At 35.1% G+C, this 12,478-nt stretch overlaps 1 pseudogene; it reads left to right on the forward strand.

Moving 5' to 3' along the window:
* The first annotated feature begins 210 nt into the window (after positions 1-210).
* Positions 211-1,512, forward strand: LOC114037246 (annotated as a pseudogene).
* The last annotated feature ends 10,966 nt before the right edge of the window (positions 1,513-12,478 follow it).

The following is a 12,478-nucleotide window of genomic DNA, read 5'->3' on the forward strand; positions in this document are numbered from 1 at the left end:
CGTGCTCTACACTGTCTCCAGCCGCCGGTTAAATTCCAACCGTGGGGAGCCCGAAGCGGTAGCTGTGGCGACTTAGTTTCTCCCTCTTAGGCTTTCCCCCCACCTTTGGAGGCTAGAGGGAAGGAGACCTGCGGCTTCAGCTTTTCCCGGATCTTGCCCGGCTTTTCCCGGATTCCGCCCAGTCCACTTCTCACTTCATCCCCGGGGACCATGGCTTCCTCAGATGTGGCGCGGCATATGGTCTATCAGTCTCTTGTGGGAATCAAAGCAACTCGTGTCTCCTCCCAACCATGCAAAGAAGAAAAGACAACAGATGAAAACCCTCGTTGTTTAACTGTGACTGGCCATGTGGGTTTTGAAAGTTTGCCTGATCAGTTGGTCAACAGGTCCCTTCAGCAAGGGTTCTGTTTCAACATTCTCTGTGTGGGAGAAACTGGAATCGGAAAGTCAACCCTGATAGACACGTTGTTTAACACTAATTTTGATAGCCCCTTATGCTCACACTTTCACCCAAATGTAAGACTTAAAGCCCAGACATATGAACTTCAGGAAAGCAATGTCCGGTTGAAACTGACCATCGTAAATACAGTGGGATTTGGAGACCAGATAAATAAAGAAGATAACTATAGACCAATTGTGGATTACATAGATGCTCAATTTGAGGCCTATCTCCGAGAAGAACTGAAGATTAAACGTTCACTCTTTAATTACCGAGATTCTCGAATCCATGTCTGTCTTTACTTTATTTCACCTACGGGGCATTCTCTTAAGCCCCTTGACTTGTTTACCATGAAGAGACTGGATAGTCGGGTAAATATCATCCCTGTGATTGCCAAAGCGGATACAATTACTAAATCCGAATTGCAGAAGTTTAAGCTTAGACTCATGAACGAATTGGTCATCAATGGAATCCAAATATACCAGTTCCCAACAGATGATGAAACTGTTGCTCAGCTTAATGCTTCGATGAACGGACATTTACCATTTGCTGTAGTGGGTAGTACAGAGGAGGTCAAACTGGGAAATAAGATGGTGAAAGCTCGTCAGTATCCTTGGGGCATCGTGCAAGTAGAAAACGAAAATCACTGTGACTTCGTAAAGCTCCGGGAAATGCTCATTTGCACAAATATGGAAGATCTGAGAGAACAAACACATCTCCAACACTATGAAAATTATAGACGTTGCAAACTGAAGGAAGCTGGTTTCAAAGATGTAAACCCAGAGAAAAAATCTCTAAGTGTTCAGGAGGCATATGAATTCAAAAGGTATGACTGTTTCGGAGAACTTCAAAGGAAAGAAGAGGAGATGAAGCAGTTGTTTGTGAAGCGAGTGAAAGAGAAAGAAGCTATTTTGAAAGAAGCTGAGCAAGAGCTCCAGGCAAAATTTGAACATCTTAAACGAATCCATCAAGAAGAAAGAATGAAACTTGAAGAAAAGAGAAGAACTTTAGAAGCGGAAATATGTGCTCTTGGTAAAAGAAAAGCTGCATCTGATCTAAAAGCCAGTCTTTAAATGCATCTGGTACCAGTTTTTTTTTTTTGTTAAAAAAAAGGCTCTTAAGACCTCCAACTTTATGTAATACAGAAGTTCCAGATTTATATAGCACAGATAGTTACAAAAGCAAAAGTTATTAAATGTTTAGAAGTATGCTTTAACTTTCTTTGCTGACTTTTTTCTTTGCAGTTTTCCCCACTAAGGGCACATCTGGTGGATGACCACAGCAACTAACAATATATGTGGCAATAATGATATTAGTCTTCAATTAATATTTCTTATCTATTTTTTCTTTGAGATACACTCAGATTGTTTCTCTGTATTGCCAAAAATGTTGGCACTTTGAAACTACATTGTCCAAAGGTGAAACTTCAATACCATTTAAACACCTCACTCAGTTACTGTATGAATTATATTCATATATGTACAAGAATCATCAACTCCCCCCTCTCCAGTTTGATCATTTTGATTATTTAAACATATTAAATGGCATTTAAGTCTCTGGTAATTTCTGAAATAGAAGAAATAACCAAGACTATTGAATTTTATGGATGATTTTCATAGGTATGTCATCCAGTTTGTGAGAACAAATGTAAGCTTTTGTAATAGAGCTTTATAATGGAATTCTTCAGAGTGCCCCCTTGATAAATGTCTTCATAGCTGCTGTATTGCTGTTATTATTTTTTTTTAATGAGTACACAAAGGTCAAACTACTCAGACACATCAACTTATTTTCAAGTGATTATCACCTCATGTGTCTTTGTGATATGAAATCTGGTTGTATCCCATTGATTTTCACTATTGATTTGTACCACCTAGTCATTTTATACTTTTAAATCTTGTCTTATTTTGCCCAGAAGAGAAAAAGGGAGAAAAAGACATTGAATCATTTTATATCTTTGTCCAAATACATTCAAAGAAAAGTTAGTGCTTAGGAAGTAATCTTAGACTACTTACTATTTAAAGATGTTAAACAAATTTCAGGTAATTCTGTACTGCCCAAGTTCTCTGTGTTTGGATTTAGAAAGCCTTGATATTCTAAAAATAACAAAGTGATTTCTAACTCTTAGCAGTAATAGTCTTTCATTAATGTAATCTTTTTGAACTTGTGATATTTTTGATAAATAATTTGACTTGACAAATTTCTGTACAAATTAGAACAAAAACAAAACAATGTCACCATATAGCCTCCCCTGCTTGTGCAGTCAGGAAATCAATTTACACTGTCCACTGAGGGAATCCAGTTCTCATCTCTTCTTTATACATCTGAGTCTTTTCATAGTTTTAACAATGACAAATAATGGCACAATGATGAGGAACATGAGCAACATAACTAGAGCAAAGAATCATGTTGATAACATAGAAATCCTGTCAAAGCCATTAGGAAACTTTCAATAGGAACCAGTAACAGGATCTTAAAAGACTCTAGTTCAGACATTTTGAACAAGCTTCTAGGTAACCACATGGAGCACATTCATCATTTATTTTGCTCCCTTCAAATCTTCAATACTTCAGTACTCACTCTTTTAGAATGGTCTATTCCAAATGGACAGAGCAAGGTGCTAGAGCATCTCTCTAATCTCCCAAATACAGGGTTCTTTCCAACAATCTGCACTGGAAACAGCTCTTGTAATTAGAAACTACAGAGAGTCAATGCCAAAAGGAGCAAAGAAAGGGGAGAAAAAATGTTCTGAATGCACTGGTCAGATGATTTTTTCTTTAAAAGGAACCATATACATAGAAGAAAACAGAAAGAAGTTCAGAGGGAGACACAAACAAGCAGGACAGTTTTGAAACTGTGTCAAATTTATAATATACTTTGAAAAAACAAGCTGTACATAAAGGAGATTCATGGTTTCATGTATAATCTTTTATTTTCTTCTTTGTGTATGAAAATTTTATTTATGCTTTTTTTAAAGTTCAGAATAACAAAAAATATTCTATTTTTAAGGGAACTATACAAAGCCAACATTGTCAATACACACTCTGGTTAAAATTGTATTAAAGAAAATCTTAAGCAGACAGCCTTAATGAATGAATAATGCATTTATTAAGCATTTGTGCCATTTGCAAAGCACTCTGTTAAGCACTAGGGATACCAATAGAAAAAAAAACAACATATGATGATCTAATTGGAAAATCCCAAAGAGTCAACTAAAAGTTAGTTGAAACAATAATTTTATCAAAATAACAGAATATAAGTAAATCCGCATATATCATCAGCATTCTGCAAGAGGAGACAGACAGTAAGAGATACCCCATTTAAAATAATTCTAGAAAGTATAAAATACCTGGGAGTATACCTACCAAAACAAACCCAGAAACTATATGAACAAAATGATAAAAAAAGTTTTATACAAATAAAATAAGATTTAAACAATTAGAGAAATATTGATTGTTCATGGGTAGACAAGGTCAATATAATAAAAATGACAATTTTACTTAAATTTATTCATATATTCAATGGCATACCAATTACATTACCAAAATTATTTTACTGAGTTAGAAAAAATAAAATTCATTTGGAAGAGCAAAAAGTCAAGAACATCAGAGAAACTAATGAAAAAATGTAAAGGAAAGAGGTTTGGCAGTACAAGATCTTGAACTATATTATAAGACAGTATTTATCAAAACTATCTGCTACTGGCTAAGAAATAGAAAGGTAGATTAGTGAAATGGAGTAGATATACAACTTATAGCAGCAAATGACTATAGCAACCTTGTGTTTGACAAGTGTAAAGACTTAAGTTTTGGGGGTAAGAATTCATTCTTTGGTAAAAATTGTTGGGAAAACTGGAAAGTAGTCTGGTAGAAACTGGACATAGTCCAATTATACCATTTATCGAGATGAGGCCAAAATGGATACATGACCTAGATATAGAGAGACATTATAAGAAAATTTGAAGAACAGGGAACATATTACCTGTCATACTTATGCATAGGCAAATGATTTATGAATAAACAAAAGATAGAGAGCAGTGTGATGTGTAAAATGGATATAATTTCAATTACATTAAGTTAAAAAGATTTTGTACAAATAAAACAAATGTAGCCAAGATCATAAGGAAAGCAGAAAATTGGGGAAAAATTTTTATAGAGTTTCCAAGATAAAGGTCTCATATCTCAAATATAGAAAGAACTTTGTCAAATCTGTAAGAATACTATTGATTCCCCAATTGTTAAATGGCCAAAGGATATGAACAGGCAGTTTTCCGATGAAGAAATCAAAACAATCTGTAGTCATATGAAAAAATGCTCTAAATCATTATTGATTAGAGAAATGCAAGTTAAAACAACCTTGTGATATCATTTACACCTATCAGATTGGCTAAATGATTGAAGGGGAAAGAGACAAATGTTAAAAGGAGTGTGGAAAAACTGGGACATTAATTCACTGTTGGTGGAACTGTGAACTAATCCAACCATTTAGGAGAACAATCTGGAATTATGCTGAAAGAATTATTAAAATTGCCTATACCCTTTGACCTAGTAATATCACTACTAGGTCTGTTTCCAAAGATGATTAGGGAAAAATTAAAAAAAAAAAACCCATATCTTCTAACATATTTAAAGCAACTCTCTTTGTGGTGGCAAAGAACTGGAAATGACGGGGATGCCCATCAATTGAGGAATGACTGAACAAGTTGTGATATTTGATCATGATGAAATACTATTGTGCTATAAAAAATGATGAGTTCAATGATCTTAGAAAAACATGGATAGCCTTACACAAAATAATGAAGAGCAAAATAAACACAATGAAGAGAATGTTGTATACAGCAATAGCAATATTATTTTAAGAACAACTTTGAATGAGTAAGTCATTTTGACTACTTTAAATACCCAAATTAACAACAAAGGACCTATGAAGAAAGACACTATTTGCAACCAGAGAAAGAACTGATAAATAGAAGTATGTAAAAAATGATTTTACATGTGTATATACACATATATACATATACATGTGTGTGTATGTATCTAATAGTAGCCATCTCTAAGGCCGGGGGTGGGAGAAGAGAAGAAAAAAAGGAAAAAATGTTACATGATGACTTTATTGTATATTCAAAAGAAATAACAAGTAATAGATTTGCAGTTTCATGTGCAATCATCTTTTTTTCTGTTCTGCTGTGCTATGGTAATGCTTTTTTTATTTCTTAAGTTAAGAATAAAATAACATTAAAAAAAAGAAAGAAAAACAAGACAGTTCCTATTCTAAAGGAGCTCACATTATAATGGGGGAGATAACATATTTTGGAGGTTTGATCTGCAAATCAAGATGGGAAGCTCCCATTGTCCTTAGAGTGTAGTGGTAAAGCAAATGTTGATGTCAATTCTCTAATGTCATTTCCACCAATAAAATATCAGTTTCTGATGTTCAATCATTTGACGGTGCCTAGGACTTTGGTGGCAAGAACATTTTTTTTTAAATCTATCTTATTCTTCAGTAGCTATGCTATAGTACCTGGAGAAGCAGTTACCAGGCTACATCTCCATAAAGGTTTTATCCCAGGATGGCAGATGGCTGAGGGCATAAAACTAGAAGAACTGTTATTGCCAAGACTCTTGAGTTTCAAGTCCTGGTTATCTCTATCAGAGCCTGAGTGGTGATGGAGGTAATAATTGTAAACCATTAATCTCCCTTAAATATTTTCCCTCAATCTTATAATCTCTCCTTCTAGTTTTTTTTTCTTTTCCTAAAAAACTCTTTATTTTCAAGATTTGTGATGAAGACTTTAGAAGCTTCTGTTCCTAGAAAAGGAATAGAAAGAATCTTGTTGGCAAGGAGACTTGTAAGAATCCTCACAGCTTGGAAAATTTGTCTAATAGCTGCAGGATGATCAGGTCGAGGATTCTTTTCCATTTAAATAAAAATTAATTTTTCTTTAATGAAGACATTTTTCCTTAATAGCAATAGAATCATTTCTCTTAAGGGTTTAGTGTTACTGTTGTTTTTGTGTGAAGGTGATATAGAAATGTAGGAAGACCATCCATCCCCATCACATAAATATCAGGCTACTCTAAATCCAACCCTATGGACTTTTAGCTAAGTTAATAAGATACATCTTTGAATTGCTATGACATTAGTAACAGATCATCAGATGGAACTAATCTTCTGATTTTAATAATTTTCACTAGTCCTACTAAAACCCCTTTTTCCTAAGGAATCAAACCATTAGGAAGGAGTCTATCTAGCACAACCTGTATCTGAATAAGAATTTCCCTTAGAGAATTCCAGCAAATGGTTATCTAGCCTAAAGATATCTAGTGGTCAGGAAAAGTGTCTCTCCAAGTAACCTTTTCCCCCTTTTGAATTATTAGAGTTTTTCTTTCTATGGAGACTAAATGCGCTCCTCTGCAACTACAACCCATTAATAATAATAACAGCTAACATTTATACATGTTTTGATATTTGCAAAGTGATTTATAAATATCATCTCATTTTTCTCCTCACAACAACCCTATTATTATCCCCATTTTACAGATGAGGAAACTGAGAGGGTGAGAGGTTAAGTGATTTACTAGGTCACACACTTAGTAAGTGTCTGAGGCTGGATTTGAATTCAGATCTTATTCTTAGTTCTGCCCTCTGGGAGAACAGAGAGAGAACAAATCTAATCCCCCTTCCCCTAAACAGCCTTTCCAATTTTTGAAGATAGCTATCATGCTTTTGCTAATTAAATATCTTTTCTAGGCTAAATATCAAGTTTCTTCAGCCGATTCATATGTGGCGTGACCTCAATACCCAAACTATCTTGGTTGTCCTCCCTTGGTTGCTCTCCAGATTACCAATGAACCTCTTGAAATGTAGCACTCAAAATATAACATATCACCTAATCACCTCTCTCTTTCTGAACCCTATGACTCTCTTAATGCAACCTACAACTGTATTCACTTTTTGGTTACCTTATTGATTCACATTGAACTTGCAAGCCACTAAAACCTCCAGTTCCTTTTTTTTTTAAAGCAAACTATTATCTAATTATTCTACCCCATGTTGCATTTGTGAAACTGATCAAATTCAAATGAAATACTTTACTTCTATCACTATTTAGTTTTGTCTTATTGAGTGTGACCCAGTATTCTAATCAGTGAATATCATTCTGGGCAGCTAGGCAGCACAGTTAATAAAGCACCAGCTTTGGAGTCAGGAAGATCTGAGTTCAAATCTGGCCTCAGACACTTACTAGCTGTGTGACCCTGGGCAAGTCCCTTCACCCCATTTGCCTCAATTTCCTTATCTGTAAAATGAACTGGAGAAGGAAATGGCCAACCACTCCAGTATCTCTTCCAAGAAAACTCCAAATGGGGCCATGAAGAATTGGACATTACTGAAAAGACTGAACAACCACCACCACCACCACAACAGTCTATATTTGTCCCTCTTAGATCTCATTCCTTTTCTTAACTTTGACCCATTGTGCCAATCTGTTGAGAATTTAGAGAACCCAAATTATGTCATTTGATAATATATTATGTATATCCTTCCTAGCTTTGTGATATGTGCCAATTTAATAAGTATGACTTCTTTGTTTTCCTCTAAATCAATGATAAAAATGTTGACTAAAATAAGGCTGATTGCTGAGCATGTGGCAGGTTAGGATTGATCTTTAATCATCATTCCTCAGATGTGATCATTTCCATAACTAAATTATCATTCAGTTTGCATTTCTCTATCTTGTCTCTAAGGCTGCCATGAAAAAAATGATCAAATACTTTGTTGAATTCCAGGTACATTATTTCTATAGTGTTCATTGATCTACTATTCTAATAATTTCTGAAAAGAAAACTAGCTTAGCTTAAAATAGCTAATTATTAATGAATTGATGTTAGCTCCTACTAATTTGTTTTCTAAATGCTTATAAAAATATCTGTTTAGAAAGTCTTTTTTTGGAATTTTTTTCAGGAATAGGGTTACCTGATCAATAATTCCTAGACTCCCTTTTTATCTTTTTGAAAATGTGAACATTTTCCCATCTCATTCATTTTAGTTTTTAGTCAGTTCTTTCTCCTACTAAGCCCAAGTTCACCTCCTATAGCACCTACTTTCTAGTCTAATTTCTATCCCATGGTGTTTCAAAGAAATGATAATAGATAGCATTTATATGGTTTGTTAAGGATTGAGTAGCACTTCACAAATGTTATTTCATTTTATCCTCACAACAACTTTGGGAGGCAGGTGCTATTATTAGCCCTGTTTTACACATGAGAAAACCAAAGCAGATAAATGCTAAGTATTGTTGTGGGTCACAAAGCTGATATCTGAGGCTGGATTCGAACTCAGGTATTCCTGACTCTGGGCAGCTAGCTGGCACAGTGGATAGAGTACTGGCCCTGGAGTCAGGAGTTCTTGAGTTAAAATGCAGTCTCAGACACTTACTAGCTGTGTGACCCTGGGCAAATCCCTTAACCCTTTTTGTCTCATTTTCCTCATCTGTAAAACGAGCTGGAGAAGGAAATGACAAACCACTCCAGTGTCTTTGCCAAGAAAACCCCAAATGGGAAGTCACAAGGTATTGGACGAAACTAATCACCTAAACAATAACTTCCTTCCACTTTCATCCCCTCCACGTGGTCTATTATTTAGCTGCAGTGGTCTGTTTGCACACAAATCTCCATTCCCCTGCCTTTGCACTGACTCTCCTTCTGGCCTATGTGTTACCTCTTCACTCTGCCTCTTAGTTTCCCTGTGTTCATTCACTCAGCTCAAATGTCTGCCTCCAGACTCCTTGAAGGCAAAAACTATTTTTGCCTGTTTTTTCCCATCCACTGTGATTGTCATAGTGCCTGGCATATTTAGTAAAATCTTAATAAATGTTTATTGACTTTTCTCTTTGTGTATGATGATCTATATAGAAAATTCTATTTGCATTTGTAATCATTCTCACATTCACATATGGCGAGGGGGGAGTGAGGATGGGAAGAAAGCTATTAAGACTCTAAAGGGAACAGTACTTGTTATTTATCTCACATCTGAAAACTCTTTGAGCACAAATAATAGCTAGGTGATACAGTGTATAGAACATTGGACAGTGAATCAGGAAGATAAGAGTTCAGATCCAGCCTTAAAAACTTACTAGTTATATGACCCTAGCCAAGTCACTTAACCTTAGTCTACCTCAGTTTCCTTATCTATAAAATGGAGCTAGTAATAGCACCAGGGTTGTTATATGCATAAAATGAAATAATATTTATAAAGCACTTTGTAAATAAAGTATTACATAAATTGTGCTATATATATATCATTATTAATATGTATCATTATTAATAACTGAAAGGAAGTTTATATGAGAACCACTGATATATAATCATAAATATTTTCTTCAAATTTGGAAAATATTAGATATTATGGAAGTTGTGAAAGATATACATGTGTGTATATATGTATATTTATATATACATACACATATATGTGTGTGTATGAACATAATTTATTGTTAATGAGGTTTCTCCCCTAACTATCTTCCCCTTTAAAAATAAAAGTCTCCTGGGAAACTTTAGAGTCAATTTAAATATGATCCTGGGGACAAACTGTATATACTCCAAGGACCAGACTAAATGAGTCCATAACTGTTCATCACCAAATTGCCTACAGTGTTAAATTTTTTGGCCATAGGCACTTTTGACATCCATCTCATAATTAATAAGGGGGTATCTTTTGGTTTGGTAGATTCACACCATTGACCTTATTGACCTTTGAAGTACTAAGGATTAGAGTATAGCAAAGTTGATGAGTAAACCCAGTGACCATTATGATAAAATAATTTTATGAGACTTTCTTTTAGTATTTCTGTTTTAATTATAAATATCCAACAAATTTGAGTTGTCATTATTGAAATTTGTTTAATATTTCTTCTTTTGCATTTTAGTCTTCAATAATAGCACATTTTATATAAATGCACAAATATATATCTTTATGCTCTCAGCTGAATAGCTTTAGCCTTTTAAATGTGCAAAGTCAGCTATCATGGAATAATAACTCACATTTATGTACCACTTTAAAGTCAGAGTTCTTTTCATGCATTATCTCATTTGATAAAAATAGTAAGACTACATTTATAGAGCATTTAATATTTTACAAAGCAGTGAATAGAGTACTGGAAGCTAGGTGGTACAGTGACCAGAGTGTCAGGCCTGGAGTCAGGAAGACCTGAGTTCAAACCTGGCTTTAGATACTGATTAGCTGTGTGACCCTGGGCAAGTCACTTAATTCTGATTACCTCAGTTTCCTCAACTGTAAAATGAACTGGAGAAGGAAATGGGAAACCATGCAAGTATCTTTGTCAAGGAAATTCCAAATGGGGTCATGAAGAGTTGGAAATGACTAAATAAGCACAGATAGAGTACTGGTCCTGGTGTGAGAAAGACATAGTTCAGATCTAAGTGTAGATACTTATTAGCTTCATGACCCTGGAGAAGTCATTAAACCTTTGTATAAGTCAATTTCTTCATCTGTAAAATGAGGAAAATAATAATACCTACCTACCTCAAAGGTTTTTTGTGAGGATAAAACGAGAAAATATTTGTAAAGCACTTTGTAAACCTCAAAGCATCATAGAATGCTAGCTGTCATCATCATCATCATCATCATCACCATGATTTCATTTGTTCCCTACAATAACCCCATTAGAGAGAGATAGCATATATGTTATTATTAACAATTTACAGATGAGAAACTGAGGTCAGGTAAAGTTAAATGATTTGGCCAAGGTCAATACGCATATGAATTCTACTGTCTCCTAGTCTTGGGCTTTTTCTACTATATCACCTCATGTTGTGTTTCATCACAAAGCCACTGTAATGAATATCAGTTTTAATTATTATTATTGCCTACAAATTATGCCAGGCAGCATGATGTAGCAGATAGAAAACCAGCCTTAGAACCAGGACAACATGTGTTCAAGTCTCTACCCTGAAACATACTGGCTGTGTGACCCCTACGCAAGTGACTTAATCACTCAGTACTCCAGCTAACTGTCCAAGACTCTAAATTGAAAAGAAGATCCTGACCTGAATTGGTAGACACAGCTTCCTCAACAGAGAGTTCACTTCACCAGTGAAATCACAAGTACAGCCCCTATCCCAGAAATAGCACACAAGATTTATTTTAAGCATAAGCAATTTTATACCATAGGAATGTTAGTTTGGACAAAAAAGAAAAGGAAGAAGGAACTAAGCATTCATTAGATGCCTGCTATGTGTTAAGCATTGTGCTAAGAGCTTTATGTATCTCATTTGATCCTTCTAACAATCTGGAGAATAGGTGCTATTATTGTTCTCATTTTACAGTTGAGGAAACTGAGACAGAAAGAGGTTAAAGTGACTTACCAAGGGTCACATAGTTAACAACTGTGTGAGGCTGGAGTTTTCTTGACTCCAGATCCAGCATTCTACCTATTGTGCCACCTAGGAAAAGAATTCTTGTAACGTTTCTGAATACATCATGGAAACCACCTTTTGGGACCCATTGGTCAGTTGGACATCTCTGAAGTTTCTTTTCTGAAGCACCATTACAAAAGCAAACACTAAGAGCAGTAAAGCATGTTATATGTGCCCAAAGTTTGGGTGCATTTAGATAGAACTGCTCAGGTTGGAATACAGGGTGATGAGCAGTGCCTGCCAATTCCCATGGTCTCAGAACACTGAATGGTGAACAGGGAAGTCTAATACCTCTGAGAGCAAACTGGTCAGGGCTTTGTGTAATCCTATGTGATGTCAATAGTGGATAAAGCAGAATTGGAACTTAGTAGCCAATCACATTTCAGCATATATTTATCAAGAACCTGTTACTTGTAGAATCACAGAATATCAGAACTCAAAGGAGATCCCAAAGAGCATCTAGTCCAAACCATATCTGAGCAAAAATCTCCCCTAAAATAACCCCAATGAATGGTCATTTAGCTTCTCCTTAAAGATTTCCATAACTCTGATTGTTAGCAAGTATTTCCTTCCTTTGAGCTGAAGATTTCTTCTCTGGAATTTACTT

This window comes from Vombatus ursinus, unplaced genomic scaffold (assembly GCF_900497805.2).
Source record: "Vombatus ursinus unplaced genomic scaffold, bare-nosed wombat genome assembly UNPS02010284.1, whole genome shotgun sequence".
In the NCBI taxonomy this organism is placed as follows: domain Eukaryota; kingdom Metazoa; phylum Chordata; class Mammalia; order Diprotodontia; family Vombatidae; genus Vombatus; species Vombatus ursinus.